The sequence below is a fragment of the Sus scrofa genome, chromosome 14 (assembly GCF_054392235.1).
Source record: "Sus scrofa isolate SSC_HxYL_T2T_F1_AM1 chromosome 14, Sscrofa_HxYL_maternal_Yorkshire_Landrace_v2.0, whole genome shotgun sequence".
NCBI classification, from domain to species: Eukaryota; Metazoa; Chordata; class Mammalia; order Artiodactyla; family Suidae; genus Sus; species Sus scrofa.
Window position 1 is genome coordinate 101,431,791 of NC_139396.1, and position 13,351 is coordinate 101,445,141.

Sequence of the window (13,351 nt, forward strand, 5' to 3'; positions counted from 1 at the left end):
ATATAGTAGTCTCTCATACTCCTTTGTATTTCTGTGATGTCCGTTGTTACTTCTCCTTTTTCATTTCTAATTTTATTGATGTGAGTCCTCTCTCTTTTTTTCTTGATAAGCCTAGCTAAGGGTTTATCAATTTTGTTGATCTTTTCAAAGAACCAGCTTTTCATTTCATTGATCTTTTCTATGGTTTTCTTTGTTTCTATTTCATTGATTTCTGCTCTGATCTTTATGATTTCTTCCCGTGTACTAACTTTAGATCTTGTCTGTTCTTCTCTCTCAAGCTGTTTTAGATGTAAAGTTAGATTGTTTATTTGAGCTTTTTCTTGTTTCCTGAGGTGGGCTTGTATTGCTAAAAACTTTCCTCTTAGAACGGCTTTTGTTGCATCCCATAGGTTTTATAGTGTCGTATCTTCATTGTCATTTGCTCCTACGTTTTTTTTAATTTCCTCTTTGATTTCTTCAGTGATCCATTGGTTGTTTAGAGCATGTTGTTTACTCTCCACGTATTTGTTTTTTTTTTTTTTTTGCAGTTTTTTTCTTTTTGTTGATTTCTCGTCATATAGCATTTTGGTCAGAAAAGATGCTTAATATAATTTCAATTTTCTCTAAAGTTACCGAGGTTGGATTTGTAGCCCAGGATGTGATCAGTCTTAGAGAATGTTCCATATGCATTTGAGGAGAATGTGTATTCTGTTGCTTTTGGATGGAATGTCCTATAAATATCTATTAAGTCCATCTGGTTTAATGCATCATTCAGGACCTGTGTTTCCTTATTGATTTTTGTCTGGTTGATCTGTCCATTGCTGTAAGTGGGGTGTTAAATTCCCCCACTATTATTGTCAATTTGTCCTTTTAAAGTTGTTAGCCGTTTCCTTATATATAGTGGTGAAACTGTGTTGGGTGCATGGATATTTAAAATTGTTATATCATCTTCTTGGATTGATCCTTTGATCATTATGTAATGTCCTTCCTTGTCCCATAAATAGTCTTCATTTTAAAGTCTATTTTGTCTGATAAGAGTATCGCTACTCCAGCTTTCTTTTTATTCCCATTTGCATGAAATATATTCTTCCATCCTCTCACTTTCAATTTGTATGTGTCCCTAGAAGTGAAGTGGGTCTATTGAAGACAGCATATAGATTGGTCTTATTTTTGTATCCATTCAGCCAGTCTATGTCTTTTGGTTGGGGCTTATAGTCCATTAACATTTTTTTTTTTGTCTTTTTGCCTTTTCTACAGCTGCACCAAGCAGCATATGGAGATTCCCAGGCTATGGGTCTAATCGGAGCTGTAGCTGCTGGCCTATGCCATAGCACAGCAACGTGGGATCCAAGCCATGTCTGCAACCTACACCACAGCTCATGGCAATGCCAGATCCTTAACCCACTGAGAAAGGCCAGAATTCAAACCCGCACCCTCGTAGTTCTTAGTCGGATTCGTTAACCACTAGCCATGACGGGAATTTCTAGTACATTAACATTTAAGGTAATTATTGATATGTATGTTCTTATTGCAATTTTATTAATTGTTTTGGATTTGTTTTTGCTGCTCTTTTTTTCTTTCCTTCTTCTCTTGTCCTTTTCTGCCTAGAGAAGTTCCTTTATGATTTATTGTAAGGCTGGTTTAGTGTTTCTGAATTCTCTCAGCTTTTGCTTATCTGGGAAGTTTTTGATTTCTCCTTCAAATCTGAATTGAGAGCCTTGCTGGGTAGAGTAATCTTGGTTGGAGGTTTTTTCCTTTCATCACGTTAAGTATATCATGCCACTCCCTTCTGGCCTGCAGAGTTTCTGTTGACAAATCTGCTGATAACCTTATTGGGGTTCCCTTGTATATTATTTGTTTCTTTTCCCTAGCTGCTTTCAGGATTTTCTCTTTGTCTTTAATTTTGGTCAGTTTGATTAATATGTGTCTTGGGGTGTTCCTCCTTGGGTTTATTTTATATGGTACACGTTGTGCTTCCTGGATTTGAGTGAGTGATTCCTTCCCCATGTTAGGGAAGTTTTCAGTTATTATCTCTTGGAATATTTTTTCTGTCTCCTTCTCTCTCTATTCTCCTTCTGGCACCCCTATAATAAGGATGTTGGTGCATTTAATGTTGTCCCAGAGTTCTCTGAGTCTCTCTTCATTTCTTTTCAGTATTTTTTCTCTTTATTGTTCCACATCAGTAATTTCCACTAATCTGTCCTCCACCTCGCTTATTCATTCTTCTGCCTCCCGTATTCTGCTGTTGACTGCTTCTAGCAAATTTTTTATTTCAGTTATTGTATTTTGCATCTCTTCTTGTTTAAGTTTTATATCTTGTATCTCTTTGGTCAGCATGTCCTGTAAGTTATCCATCTTTGCCTCCAGTTTATTTCCAATGTTTTGCATCATCTTCAGCATCAGCAGTCTAAAGTCTTTTTCCTGGAGGCTAAGAACCTCCTTTGCACTTAGCTGATTTTCTGGTGTTTTTCCTTTCTCCCTCATCTGAGTTATAGTCCTCTGTCTTTTCATTTTTATAGGTTTTTGGTGTGGTGACCTTTTTACAGATGGTGGAGTTTTAGCCTCTCTTACTTCTGATGTCTGCCCCCTTGTGGCTGAAGTTGGTATGGGGGGCTTGCTGTAGGCTTCCTGATGGGAGGGGCTGATGCCTGCCCCCTGGTAGGTGGAGCTGATTCTAATCTCTCTGGTGGGTGGGGCTTGTCTCTGGATGGGATTAGAGGCAGCTATGTGCCTGAGGGGTCTTTAGGTAGCCTGTTTACTGAGGGGTGGGCCTGTGATCCCACCTGGATTGTTATTTCCTCTGGGGCTTCTCAGAAGCTGACTGACGGGTGGGGCCAGATTTTCCCAAAATGGCTGCCTCCAGAGAAAGGGACAGCTGCTGAATATTCCTGAGAGCTTTGCTTTCAATGTCCTTCCCTCACAAGCCACGTTCACCCCTGTTTTCCCAGGATGTCCTACAAGAACTGTGGTCAGGTTAGACCCATATTCCCATGGAGACTTTGCTTTGCCTTGGGACCCAGTGCACCTGAATGTCTGTGTGTGCCTTTTTAAGGATGGGGTCTCCATTTCCCCCAGTCCCATGGAGCTCCTGTGCACAAGTCCCACTGGCCTTCAATGCCAGATGCTCCAAGGCTCTTTCTCCCCATGCCAGATCCCCACATGTGAGAGTTTGATGTGTGGCTCAGAACTCTCACTCCTGTAGGTGAGTCTCTGTGAACCAGTTAGTTTCCAGTCTGTGGAGCTTCCCACCCAGGAGGTATGGGGTTGTTTATATCATGAAATCACCCCTCCTACCTCTTGATGTGTCCTCCTCTTTTTCTTGTGGAGTAGGATATCTTTTTAAGGTTTCTGGTCCATTTGGATGAAGAGGGCTCAGTCTTTAGTTGTGAATTTTGTTGTTTTTATGAGAGAAGTTGAGCTCCAGTCCTTCTATTCTGCCATCTTAATCCCTATATAGGCCCTTTTGATGTGTAGATTCAAGTTTTCTTTTGTTTCTTAAAAAACTGTATTGAATTCAAATTTTAAATGTTGTATATGATCAATTATTTTAGTTTTCTTGTTCTGGGCCTCCAATTATATATGCATTGTTTCTTCTTTGCCTGTTTCCCATCTCTAACTGTTTCTCTGCCTTTCTCCCTTCTGGCTTTTCCTCATTTTCATTATCTTGGCTATTTCTACCTTCATTCAATACCATTTATTAAATTTTCATTTGAATCTATTTTCCCATGGGAATTTTTCAATTTACCCTTAGTTTCTGAAGTGATTTTTATTGTTTATATACTTTCCTTTCTGTGGTTTGATAAACACTTTCATTCTTTCTTGTCTTTTATGTGTTTTTGCTTTTTGCACTCCCAATCAAGATAATTTTTCATATTTCAAAATGCTTGTGTATATGTCATTAACTTTGAAGTGCTGTGTTTCAAGTTATTTCTACTTCATGACTATTTTTGAAGGAGAATTTACATCATCTAAGATGTGTTGACTCATTTTCTGATTTTTATAATAATTTTGAATACACTTTTATTTTCCATCAATCTTTTAATGATTATTGAGATTTCTAATTCAATGCTGCCATCTTCTGCCAGTTCTAAAGTCCAGTTGTTTAGTGGAGCATGTGTGTAAGAGGGGGAGATGTGTGGCAAAGATACCATATCTCCTCTCTTTTTATGTTTTGTTTTGTTTTGTTTTGTTTTTGCCTCTTTTCTTACAGAATCTATTGTTCAAATACAAATTTTCTTTTCTCACTTACCAGGGGTCCTCTCCCTTTCTTTTTACCTGTTCCTCTCCCTGAAGCCATGCCTTTCAAAGAAAACTGCCATTTCAGATCATGTGTGCTTTTAAGTATCTTTCTTGTCGTCAGTAATCAGATTTGTCAACAGATTTTGTTTAGTACTTTCACACCTAAGGTGAACTTTCTCTTTCTAGCTGTGGTTTTGAAAAATAGTCCATGTTTAGCTTCCATCTTCTCATCTTCCTGTAGGTTTTTTTCAAACATGTTCATCTTAAACAGCTTTTGGCAGGAGTATGAGTGATAGATCACTGGGATTTGGTAATTTTTATTTCTCCACTAATTTTGAAGTTTGGTAATTCTCTGTTTTCTAATTATGCTGAAATTGTGGGATTTGCATCATTTTATTTGTTCTTCTTATTTTTCTCTCTTCTTTTTACAGGATATATGAAAAGTATAGACATACGTATTTGCTATTATTTTCAATTCCCCAGAAGATCTCAATGTGTCACCATAGAAAAACATTTCAATTTCATAATCAAATACTTAAAATAATTGAGGCCATATAGGTACAAGACCCAAAATCACACAGCTCATCAGTGACAAAAACTGAGATTAATAGAGTGTGCCAATAAGACCCCAAACAATAGGATAAGATACATATGGTTTTAAATACTTGCTTCTACTGTGTGGTAATGCATGACTTATTTAACTACTCAAAACTACTCTTCCATATCTCATCCAACAAATAGAGCTTATAATACTTACCTCAATGTTCTCTAGTGAAAATTAAATGAGATAAACATCTAAAAGTCTGTACTACATTCTCTAACATGATACGGAAGCCCTTCTTCCCCCAAAGTGTTATCGTTACACCTTTTTCACAGAGTTTTGTTTCCTGCTGCCTATATAGCCAGAAAGTACTTTGAGCAGCCTGTGTCTTGGAATACTCCAAGAAAGAGTTAAATTCATCGCAGCATGTGAGTATTAAATAATGATATTTTGTTTGCAATTGGAGACCCACAAGATGAGATGAATAACCAAATGCTAAGGATCCTATGGAGGGGTTTAATAATGTAATGGGAGATTAAACCCACCAGTTCCCATCTTGTGGGTCTCCAATTGCAAACAAAATAATCACTATTTCCTAAGCAACCTATTTTTCCTTCGTTTTGTTGTTGTTGTTTATCTGTGGTTACACATGTCTTTTTTTATTAACCATATATCTCCTTCCCTTTAACTTCCATCCCTTGAATCCAGTCTTAACATCTAAAAGTCACTATAATAATTTTACTCTCCAGTGCTCTGAGGGTCTCAGAAATAGATCTGCTTCACTGAAGTTGTTATTTGAAATCAAGTGCTTCTTTAAGCCTTTTTCCCCAGACTGTGGAGCCTTACTTTTTTTGGTGGTTGGTTCTTCCCTATTTGTAGAAATAACTAGGCATCTGCATAATCACACAGATAGGTTGCAGGATTTTTTTTTCCTTATTTACTAAGTGTATCAGACTCCTCTCAGAAATCCCCATTTTGGATTTTCTCTAGAATCCAGTTCTTCATATGGAATAGCTATGGCAATGATATTTTTTCTGAATGCTCAAGTGCATGAACTAGTTATAGGATATAAACATGTGCCCAGTAGGGCTCAGGACTAGTAATAAAAGCTATCACTTCTGATTTTCTCTGATGCTTTCTCTTATTTAGACTTTTTTTGGGGAGAATGAATCCTCTCCCTCTTATTCTTACTCTCTTCACTCCTGGCAGCATTTTATTGTATATGATTGAATAGGGAAGTAATAGAAAATGTTGTTACATAGAAAAATGATGCAAATATTAAGGCAGATTTCATCAAACAAGTTTAGAATGACCCCAAGTTCTAAAAATAGTTATAAATAGATTTGTCATGGACCCTTAATTTAGCAGCAAACATGACAACAAAATAGAACACTATCTAAAAATTTGTTACCTGTGTATCTATTTTACCCATCATGTCTGTTACAATGCTCTGATTTTTCACCAGTTCAGGTCACATGTCATAAAATTTTCATTTAGTCAACACAATCACCAAACCCATAAAGCATGTCATATTTTTATTTCCCTAACTCAGTGATTATCATCCACACAATTGTAGTGTTGTTTAGCTGTGGTTTTTATTGAGTATGATGTTTCCACTGAGCTAACTGCCTTGTATTCATTATTTAATTTAATATCATTAAAATCCCATAAGTATTTCACAGGCCATGCCTTTTCCTAAATTTACTATAAAATATCTCTTTCTCTTCACTAAACTTCTTGAAAGAGTTTCTACTTCATGAATTTCTTTTGCAGCCCATTGACATATGGCCCCTTCCCTCACCACTCTATTGAAACTTATCAGCAATAATCACCTTTTTGTTCAACTCAAAAAAAACTTTTCTTTATTTCTTACCTGGTTGGACATTTCCTCAAGCCCACTGTTGACTACTCCCTTTTTCACACAATTTTATAGTAAGCGTTATTATCTTCATTTTGCCCAGATGAAGAAGTCAAGGCTTCCATGTGTCAAATAATTTGCCCAAAGTTACAGAGCTAGTAAGCCAAAGACTCAAGTTTAACAAATGTAGGGTTCAAGTTCTTTACCCTACTCAATCTCACATCCCTGAACTCAAACATCATAGTTCCTTAACCAACTCTTCTCCAAAGATATTCACTCCACTCCACTTGGGTATGTAATCTCTGTAGCTATATTCTGTGGACTCGAGATTCCAAGATCATAACCTAAAATTATGACTTACTAATCACAATGGTCCGCATGTAACCATGTCTTCTTCCTCTTCTTCTTCCTACTCTCCCTCATCTTCCTCCTCTCCTCACTCTCTCTCAATTTCTCCTCTCACTCATCACATCACTGTATTCTCCCTCTCAACTCAACCCCTGCACCAAATAATCAAATATGAAACAGCATATTTTCCCCCTTCTTATTTTTACTCACCCTCATTTTCCCACATCTACACTTCAAACTTAGCTACACATTAGAATCACATGAGAAAATTTTAAATTCCCAATACCCAGGTGGAACTCTAGCCCAAATAAGTCATCATCTCTTGGGGGTGGGGCAGGTACTAATAATTTTTTAAGACTCTGCAGTTGATTCCAATGTAAGTCAAGTTTGTGGACCACTGCTCTAATCTCAGATATTCCTAGAGCAGCTTCTCAAACCTACCTGGTTATAAAGATTTCCAGGGATACCTATGATACATTGAGATTCCCAGGTTCCTCTAGTGGAAATACTAACTCAGGAAGTCTGGATTGGGGCCCAACAATATAGTGAAGAAACACCCACAGGTAATACTTGTTTATAGATTAATTCAGGAAACATACTGGATTTTCTGTAGCTCCTAATATTTTTGCACTCTATCAGCTTTGCACTCTATCCAACTCTCAGGAGCTTCTCTCATCTCAGTGATCCAACACCTCACTCTTAACTTTAGACCACCCTTCATACTTGCCTTTTTGGAGCTCATATATCTTTAAATATTCCTCATTCTTAAATATCTTCCCTCTGCTATATATCTTTCTAAAGTTGCTGCCATATCTCTTATCTCTTTTTATCCTCAAAAGCCTTGACAGTGGCTCCCATTCAGTCCTCACCCAGGATAATCTGCCCTCTATCCATACTACTCTTTTGACCAAGGATTGACAACAATTAGCCCCAAAGGCTCTTCTGTTCTCATGGGTTTTAACTACATATATTTCCATGTAGCTTTTGCTATTAACCATTACCTCCCCCTCCACTCCACTCCAGAAACATTATATCCTCCCTTGATTTTCCTCCTACTTCTCTGACCATTTTATCTCTTTTAGTAAATCAGCTCCTTCCTTCATTCTCTCCATAAATGTTTTTTTTTTCATGGATTCTGTTTCCCCCCTCTTCTTCTTAGATGCATTCTTTTTGGGTATTCTCATCTATTTCCATGGCTTCAACAACAGCTATATCTGATGTCTCAAGATTATATCTCCATTTCTAAGCTCTGCATCCTTACCTTCAACAAGCTATCAGTTAGCATGTAGGTGTTTCCCATTCATCATACCCTAAAGTAAATTCAATATCTCTCTGCCTACATCATCTTCTCTCCTTGCTCCTTTAGTTAACAGCACCCTGCTTTGAATTGCCTGGCTAGAAATCTTGAAATACTGGTGTTATTGACTGTAGGTGGGCCCATATGTTATTAAATCTCCTCACACCGCCACGTCACCAAAATAAGCAGTCATTTCCTACTCACCTTCATCCTGAACAATTTGTCCCAACAGTATTCCAGCTCTGCATCCTGACCTTCACTGGTTCTCATGAGCTTCTCTCATCTCAGCGATCCAAAACCCCACTCTTCACTTTGGACCATCTTCCATACTTGCCTTTTAAAAACTGTTTCTATGGTTTCTTGGCTATCCTCTTAGACTATATTTCTCCCTTGATTGTGCTGCCTTAGTTGGCCCTGTGCAAATTCTCTTCAAGGTCCTACACCCCCCCCAAACCAACCTTCTTGGGACATATGCTGGGGTAACTCTTAAGCCATATCTGCTGCATCCCTAAGAGCAGACACTTGACAGAATCTATTTATATAACATTTCTCATATTTTTTTCTTCTCTTTATTCCCTGACCAGCCCTAATCCAGGATTTTATTCTTTTTTCCTAGAATTATGATAATAGTCTCTGCCTAGTCTTTCCTTGTGTCCACACAATGATCTGATTGAAGTATTCCCCTATTTAATTTCTCTATTGCCTATAGATGAATAAATCTGAATTCCTTAGCCTGCCATATAATCCCTTCATCTTGTTACCAAGTACCTTTCCAGTCTTTGCTGCAACTGATTTGTTCCCCAAGTCTTCTTCCCTATTCCTTGCCCCTCTCATTTCATCTGTCTTACCTGTTTCTCTCCCGCTTCTTCCCCCCAACCACTTTAAACTCTAGGGACACTGAACTCATGATGTTCTTACCTACCTAGTGTTTCTGGAATGTATAGCTCTAATGCCTCCTGTTTTCTTTCATTTTCTCTGACATCTTTTGCCCTGGGAAGAATTTATCACTTTCACTTCTGTCTTTTTAACTATAGCACCTAATGTATTGTATAATATTTATGCACCTGGTTACCTATCTTCTCCATTACACTGCACGTTCTTTAAATGCAGGCACTATGTCTAACAGCTAGTCCTCTACCTAGCAAATAGAAAGATTCTATGAATATTAGTTGGTTAAATGGAAATGCTACAGTCTTTTTGGTCAAGGGTCTGCAAACCAATCTGGTCCACCGCCTGTTACTGTATATAAAGATTTTCTTGGAACACAACCACTCCTACTTATTTACATATTGTCCATGACTCTTTTTATGCTATACTAGTAGAGTTTCAATAGCTGCAACAGAATAAGGTCCATAATGCCTAAAATATGTACTGTCTGTCCCTTTACAAAAAAAAAAAAATATATATGACCTTGCTTTTGGTCATTGAAGAGCAGCCTTTGTAAATGATAAGTGTAATTTTATACATACAAGTAGAATGTTCATCCTTTATATCACTGTTGTAATTTGCCCACAATAGAGCCCATGACTTTGATTGAATCAAGAATAGGATGTTCCAATAAGTGGGGAAAAAAATAATCATTTCTATCCAAGAATCTCTCAAACTGCTCATTTCCTTCCTCAGGAGTTCTGTTTTGACATGAGGCACTTCTCTTATTTTGCTGAACCATTGGATGGTTTGGGGAAAAAATTACCATGGAATCATGGGCTTAGAAGATTTAAAAGAAGGCAAAATGTTTCTCCAGGGAAATATAGTAAAAACTCTGTGTATTTATGGCTTTCCTCAGTCCAGATTCATAAGTCTAAAATAATCAGCTAGTGCCACCGGGAAGAGTAGGCTTCCCAGCTGATGCTGAAAGAGGCATATTCAGTGAATGCCTTGTGTCCTTACATGTTGCTTTGGCAGGGTGTTAATGGGATTACCCACGCTTCATTTGGAAAAGACTTGGCACAGAATACATATCTGGATCATACCTGAATACCAAAGGAGGTCTTCATACATCATAAACATCCCTGAGTCCCTGCCTAGATGGTAAAACCTTGGGCGCCTTTGTTGTGGTCCTTAATTCTGTTAATCGCCCTAGGTAAAGATTAGCTGCTCTTGTCAATTTAATTCAGCTTCAAACAAAGCAACAAGGTCACTATTTTTTTCCCCTTCTCTCTCTCTCTCCCCCTCTCTCTCTGCCAACAAACAGGATTGAGTTGTCATGTAGCTCTAATAGGCAGCGTGGGGAATCGTTAGTCCACCCCAACGCCCTGACTGATGGGCACTTCACTTCAATCATCTGCCCGAGCAGTAGTGGCCCAGTACTATTGACACTGTGTCAGCAGTGAGAGAAGATGCCTTAATCGGCCTCGACACCCTCTGCATTGATTTGACAAGTTGCTGTAATGACCTTCTTGTTTTTCTGAAGGATTACTGTTTACTCGGGAGGTGCTACTGACTAAATGCACTGCATCGTCATGGAAACGCTGATGGTGGAGGCTGCCTCCCCATCAGGCCTGGGTGGAGGGTGACATTGATAGGAGCCTCTGAATATTTCAATGAACTGGTCTGTCCCAATAGTGCTAATTTCAGCCCATTAATCAGACCTAATCTGAAGAGCCAACTGGAATTAGGGACCAGCTTTGTCAGGTCACCAGTAAAAGACAATTTCCTACAAAACTCATTATTTTCCCAAAATTCATGTTTAGGATTTCCTTTTAGTGAGAAGGCACTGTTCACTGGGGGCTACCTCCAGAGTGCATCCAGAAATTATTATGACTTACATATGATTGAAGAAGGTTGCTTCCTCCTTCACAGATACACTCTTGCCTTAGAAGACGGGATAAGGATGGAAGAAAACAACAGTTTGAGCACCTACCATGTAACTGGTAATGTGTCAACACTTACATTTATGAATAAGAATTGCTCTATAAATGGTAGTTATTGTTATTATTTAATTCCATTGATTCTGAGATATATGATTTATCCATCCTAACATTCCTGAAATCAGGTACATCTTATAAATCAGTCTCAATGTACATTTGTTGTCAGCCAAGCGGTACTTGTGACACAGTTGGGAGAAAACATTTCATTGACATTTTCTAGAAAGAACAAAAAACAGCAGTATCAAAATGTCTTAGATTCAGCATTGCAGATTTTTGCAATGAGTGCTTGATACAGATTATTTGATTCAGTATTGCAGATTTTTGCAATTAGTGCTTGATACAGATTATTTCTTTCAGTCCTTAACAAAACTTGTACAATTCTTATTGCATTTGTCTGAAAGTAACAGAGACCTATCTACAAAGGACGAAACACAAAAGGATTTATTTTTTTTTCTCAAATAACAAGAAATCTAGAAGTAAGAGTTTATTGGCATTGTTTCAGCAACTCAAGGATGTCAGAGCCAAGGTCCCAGCAGTTCTTTTTGTCTTTTCTTCATGGTCCCAAGATAGCTGCTGAAGCTGAAGACATCACATCCTAAATTCAGATAGAAATAAGAAATAAGGGCAAAAAAGTATAGCTCTCAGTTGCATCAGCCCCCTTTAAAATGAATTCCTTTCTATTCCTTTCTATTACTCTTAACCATTTTCACTTATATCTCATCTACTACTCCAACCTGCAAGGAAGGTTGCCATCCCTACCAAAACTGGGATTATGTTACCTAGGAAGAATAGTAGAACAGATCTTGACTAGGCAATGCTGACCTATCCTATTAACATTGGATATGTTGAAATGCCATTGTATGCATGATGAAATTGAAGTTTAAAGAGGTTAAGTGATTAAAGCCTCACAATTGTCCCATGAAATGAATATTCTTATTCCCATACTACAGATAAAGAAGGAGCCAAATTTAAAGAGATTAAGTAATTTGGCCTCATTGTCACAAGTTTATCTTATCCTAGAATTTTGGCACTGTATCCTAAACCACAAGTCATTCTAGAGAAGGCATATATTCAATGGCAAGACAATTTGAAAAATGCGGGAGGAACTGGTCTAGGAAGCATGAATGAAATTATGTTTTCCTTCTTCCTCCAGGGATACAGCCAGTGGTTATGATCAGAACCCATTTTAAGGATGTGTATGATTTGTTTGGTGTTTATTCACTGAGCATAGAATGTCTGCCTGCTTTTCCAGGACTCCTGAATGGAGGCCACCTGACCATCATTTATTGCTTATTTTAAGGCTTATTGGCCATGCAACTGTTTTATCTTGTGGGCTCTTGTTGACTCCCGACTTCCCTAGAATGTTCTAAGCAACTTCAGCTGTGATTTAAAGGATGTTTAGGGTGGAGTTCCCATTGTGGTGCAGTGGAAACCAATCTGACTAGGAACCATGAGATTGCGGGTTCGATCCCTGGCCTCACTCAGTGGGTTAAGTATCCGGCATTGCTGTGAGCTGTGGTGTAGGTGACAGATGCAGCTTGGATCTGGTGTTGCTGTGGCTCTGGCATAGGCTGGCAGCTGTGACTCTGACTCGACCCCTAGCCTGGGAACCTCCACATGCTGCAGGAGTGGCCCTAAAAAGCAAAAAAGGTTGAGGTGATCTGAGTCAAGGCACCTAGATAGGTAAGATAGAGAGGTGGTTTCTACTTCTAATTCCCTTTTTCTGCAAAATCTACCTTCCCCATTGCCCCCCACCCCCACAGTACACAACCATTACATGTGGCACTGATGACGCTGTTCATCTCGGAATCCCATTTAGCCCCCTGGCCCTAAGCAGGGCTCAAGTCACCAGACTAGACCCAAAGTGTAAACCAGTCTAGTGACTTGTCCAGTGCTTGGCAGTGTAAACCAACCAGGGCCTGGAGAGAACTTATCTGAGAACAACACAGTCGTACAGTGGGAAGTGAATCCAGACCTGGCAAGATAGCCAGAGCCCTGACAACATCATTTGAACACCTGGATCTGGCATCGCCGAAAGGTGTATATCCTACAACCTATTTAAAACTCGGTTAAATGAAACAACAAAGCCCATTGGCTAATGTTAAGTGGAAAGTCTACCACTTTTGATAACAATGATTCCTAATGTTCCAGGAATGAAGCACCATTGCCAAATAAAGCCAAAGCTCAGCCACCTAAAAAGTTTAAAGAAACATAAAAAT

The 13,351-nt window shown here is 38.5% G+C and overlaps 1 long non-coding RNA gene across 1 annotated transcript in view; it reads left to right on the plus strand.

Annotated features, from left to right (window-relative positions):
• Window positions 1-11,101, plus strand: part of LOC106506047 (uncharacterized) — a 52,028-nt gene extending 40,927 nt beyond the window's left edge. The window contains exon 3 of the long non-coding RNA XR_002338517.2: window positions 11,065-11,101. This is a non-coding gene — a long non-coding RNA (uncharacterized LOC106506047). The remainder of the gene's footprint in view (window positions 1-11,064) is intronic.
• Window positions 11,102-13,351: the final 2,250 nt, after the last annotated feature.